We start from the raw sequence: 5,072 nt of genomic DNA on the forward strand, positions 1-5,072 counted from the left end.
AAAAAAGAAAAAAGAAAAAAAAGAAATTGAATTGAGAAACCCGTAATGAAAAGCATTACACGTGGGAGAGAAAATTTTATTACCTAGCATCAACCACTAGATAATAAACCGTGCCACTTTCCTGGATCTTTGTGTTTCTGCGGTTCCAGGTTTTCAGCAGAGTGACCTGATCGACTCCCAGGCAGAGGAGACGGGCAGCAACACTGTGCAGCCCCTCTGGGTCACCACGTCATCAGCATGTCATCACAGGAAAGCTGCAAGGCACAGCAGGATCCCTTTACCTTTGATAGCTACCTTTCCCTGAGACTTTTCAGCTTTTGTCAAATACTTGAGCTGTTTTTTGCCTGAGCTGTTTATCAGTTTGGGGAGGTTTTCTCCCAGTCAGCCTCTGGGAAATAGTCTGTACTCCTAAAGAAAATAGCCCATTTTGTTATTTCCTTTACTCATTATGACTCCCTGTCTCCTTCACTGTCTCCCTGTTCAGATGGCACTCCAAAAAATGCAATACAGTTGGAAACTATTTAAGCTGAAAGCACATGGCCTCTCACCTATGCCCTCCATTAATCTTTTTGAARGACTGCCAGCCCTGCATGTTTCTTTTTTTCTGAGAAATTGTCTCCTTGCTTCAAATGACAGAAATCTCACAGCATTGAAACAGCTATGCAGAACTGAAAGAGTGGTGAGTTAATTCAACCAAAACAAATGCAATGTGCAAATAAGATTGAGATTTCAGCTACACTGGAACACAGCACTAGAACATGTTTTTAAATCATTCTCCTCCAAAAGCAGTTAGTGAGCAGAGGGCAGCAGTTGCGCAGCATGCTCCCTCCCCTTTGCCAGGCAGAAAGCAAATGGCATCACTAAGGCCCGTGTACCATTTACCATGATGCTGACCAGTGAGTGAAGAAAGTGAAGAGCACAGACCTCATCTTCTGCAATTAGTATTCTCCAGACTTCACAGCCCTTCCTGTTTAACCAGGGCTTTAAGAACTGCCTCTTATTCCAGTGTATTTAACAACCATGCAACAAGGGCCCTACCTTAAATTCACAAAAGGACATTCACCTTGGCATTTAATGGGAGCATTCCCTTTCCAGATACGAAAACTTGGCCAATATTCACCACAACCACATTAGCGCTAGTGACAGGCAACACCTGGTGATGGCTGCAGTGAAGCACTGGCAGGCACCACTAACACTGGACACCAGCAAATAGCACTACTCTATGGCACCATGTCAAAGTGGTGTCTTCACCCATAAACAGGTTATCCTAGAATCAGGCAGATCAGGGGAAGAGAGGAAAATGCCATCATCTTCACTTGACACAAGGGAAACTGAGGCTTGGTGATATAAAGCAACTTGTTTGTAATTATCCAGAAAGTCTGTGACAGGAATAGGAGCTTTTTTCAGATAACAGTTCAGTCTAGTGCCTTAACCAGAAAAGTGTCCTAGACAGCAGGTCCCACTTTCAAATAGCACCAGGAAGACAGAGCTGCCATTTTTGCTCCTGTCCCTTATCTTACCTACCTTAAAGTTCATATTTCTACCCASGGCAAAAAAATGTCAAGGTATATTGCAACTATACCATTGATGTAGATTGCTCAGGATGAAGTAGTAGAGCATGCATTCCATGAGAGTTCAGACTTCAGAACAGCTTTGGGGCTTTTAGATTTTTGAGCTGTTTTGCTATACTACATAAAATCTAGCTGACACCTCCCATTTTGGAAGTCAATACAGAGCTGCATGCTCTCATTAAATTCTGGTAGCTACAGAAAAAAACTGCATGTTGCTGTAGGAGGGCTTTCCAGAGGACACTGTGCCTGGCAGCTACATAGTAGCCATGCAACAGGTCAAATATTTCCAATTTTTTCATGTCTATTTTCATCCAGCCATGAGAGGTGTGTGTATACGTGTATGTATGTGTGTACGTGAGTGTATTTCATAACTTGCATACTTGGAAAATATATTAGAAAAAAACATTCAAAAATTCATATTATCTACAGCTCCTCTCTAGTCTAATGTTCTGTCTCTCTCTCCGTATTCTTTTAATTATCCTTCCAACTCTCATCTTCTCTAATCCCATCTGTCTCCCCTTCCCTCCCCTCCCTTTCCTTTCTTTCCTTGATCCTTGCATACACTTTTGGATAGAATATCCTCCTGAGTCATTCTGCATCTCATGGCTGCCTCAGGTCATAGAGGTCTCCTAAGACCATTAAAACTACTCATTATTAAAAAACAAACAAACAAACAAAMCAAAAAAACTAATTCTTTCCAAACTAGATGACAGCATTCTCTGAATKGATAGGTGAGAGTTACTTAGAAACTAGGTCCTTTCAAAATCAGAAAGGTATCTCATTCCATCTATTTTTAACACAAGAAAAAAATGAAAACTTTTCATGTTTGGGAAACATTAAGGAAGAGCACAAGCAAAAAGGGAGGATATTAATCTAGTAGTTATTAAACAGACTCATTGGATGAGAAGATCATACATACTGGAATCAGAGGAGTAAAAATTCATTGAGTAACAGTAATGTAAAATTTGCAATGCAAAAACTGAAACTCCTTTTCAAATGTGGGCAGGCAGATGTGTATTTCACACTGTTCCCATAGTCTCAGTTTTGCATCTGCCACAGATCTTTGTATTCACTGTGCAAGTAGGAGATAGAAATTCTCAGGAAGAGAAGTGGAGATTTTGGCAGCTGACTGAAGAACAACGAGACTCGCTGTTATCCAGGGATTGTAAGGTCAAATAGGAGAACTGGATAGCCCAAAAAACGTGTTATATGTGTTGGAATTCAAGACTGTCATTTTGGCATACAGAGTTGATGGCCGGCTGAGAATAACAAAACGATCCACAGATTATTTTTCGCTTTACACAGGATCCAGATAGATAAAAATGCAATGCGTCACACATGAAAAGCTTTCTCAGAGTTGTCTTTCCAAATTACAATAGAGAACATTCTCTTTTCTTTAGAAAGTCTGGATTCTACACAGTCTCATGCAGTTAAGAGTTGTATTTGTGACATACTGTGTCACCACAGAATCACAGAACAAGCACAGCAGATACCAGAAAGGCAGGACTGCATTTAGGAACCTCAGAAGGGAGACTGAAGCCCTGGATAAAGTTGAACTACTGCTGGAAGGCAGTTTTGATTCAAATGAAGTTCTTATTAACAAACAAATAAGGTAATTTTTAAAAGCTTTTCATACGCTACATATCCAAATGTAATAATAACTCAAAGAAAGAACTGAAGGCTACAAACAGCTCAGATTTGCTGCTGATCTACTGGTTAGTTGCTCCCCTACAAAATGTCCCTTACTTCTCTTTGGACTAGCACATTTTCAACATCAGACCTTTCAGCACATCATCCAGGTTCTTGCAGTTTGAGAACCTTTCCTTTAGGACTTTTAAAAATCTTCTGTTTTCACAAATCTAGTCACTAACAGCAATTGAAAGAAAAAAAAATGTTTATGGTTATGTCTTTTTGTTGAATTAATTCAAAACAAAAATGTACAATTTGGAAGTTTATAAAAAATGTCACTGCTCTTGTTACTTAAAGTCAAGAGCTTTCATGCCTAACGAATTCTTCCAACGCATCCTCCTAAATCTGAGGTCAGTACACTCTTTTGGAAGATTCATCTTCAAATCCTGTCTGTGATTGACAGTTGAGGTTTTGACTATTGTTTCCATCTCCTCCAGTGTGTTCTAACTCAGGTGGACATTTCACTCCCCCATACCGAGAACTTGTCTCATAGTATAGATATTTCTAGCAGCCTTAAGGGAATTCTCCTGGAAGGCAGGATTACACCCCAGAGAATATTTAAAAATTTTATACCGCATGGTTAGATTCCACTGGAGACCTAGAGAGACTACCACTATAAAATGCCTTGCAGAACAGTATTAATAGTATTCAGTTATGAGAGACTTTGGCTGAAAAGCCTTCTTTCTAATCCAGCAGAGAAGATATTTGAATTGGGTTTCCCTCACAAAATGTCCTATCCTAAAGACTACTATGTAATATAAGGCAGTGCAACAGAGTAGCTTAACTACCTTTTTCTCCCTTCCATGAGGGTTATGCTGTAAATTTTTAATTCAACCTGTAGAGTTGCACCCCATTTCTCAGTGAATAATGCATTTTCCAAGAATGATTCAACAAGCTCTTCTAAAGAAGACATCTCATAGCAGAAACGCTACATAGTCCTTCTTTTATATGTGTAGAAGAAACTGCTCGCAAGTGTTTCAAATTCTACCATAATAAAAGCAAGAATTAGACCAAAGTTTAAAATAGTCTGTTCCCTACATGGTGCACTTATGGGTATTTAGAGTTTCAAGTGAGAGAACTCCATAACCTAAAGCCTGTGTTTCACATCATCTTCCCAGTGTTGAAACCCAGGTGGTCTCTTTAAAGGCTGCTGATCAGTGAAACTCTAGGGATCATGCTGTGTACATAGTTTTGAATGTACATATTTTCCCCTTCTCAAGTGAATTGTCACCTCTCTTCCTTCTGTTCTTCTGTTATGTGCAGAAATTCAATACTGTATTTCCCCATATGAAGAAACTGGCAAGAAAAGACTACTTGCTCTTGGCAGAAGTTTATCCTGGAATTATGCCAATAAACAATCATTTTCTGGTTGCCACAAGCATTCTATTATTTCAGTTCAGCCATTTAGGCCACTCCAATATAGCTCTGTTAGCGCTTCCTCAACAAACCCCTATTATCAGGGGCTTAGGCCTCAGTCACTTGAATTCATGCTCAGCAGAAACTTGGTATTCAGGGGATCAGTCTAAATGTCCTTAAAAAAAATAATTAAAACACTCACTTTGCCACAGAGCAGAGACARTGGAATTTCATTGGCTGCAAGTTATATTTGCACTTTTAAAGACTTAAGAAAAGCTGGATATTGAGGCTTGTTTTATAAACAACTCTTAGAGGCTTTAGTTCTCGCAAGAGAAATGTGACAGCAGTCTTTTGCCTTCATGCTTCTTTGCATGTATATGCCTGTTTTTCACAGTACAGATAGATTTCATTTTCTCACCCGCTTTAATTACATGCTTTTGTGGCCAGATTGAGTCA

General features: G+C 39.4%; 1 protein-coding gene across 3 annotated transcripts in view; it reads right to left on the reverse strand.

Annotated features, from left to right (window-relative positions):
- The window catches only part of PTN (pleiotrophin), an 86,493-nt gene that overhangs the window by 40,995 nt on the left and 40,426 nt on the right, over positions 1–5,072 (reverse strand). The window lies entirely within an intron of this gene.

This window comes from Rhea americana, unplaced genomic scaffold, assembly GCF_003343005.1.
Source record: "Rhea americana isolate MKP2758 unplaced genomic scaffold, rheAme1 scaffold_9, whole genome shotgun sequence".
NCBI classification, from domain to species: domain Eukaryota; kingdom Metazoa; phylum Chordata; class Aves; order Rheiformes; family Rheidae; genus Rhea; species Rhea americana.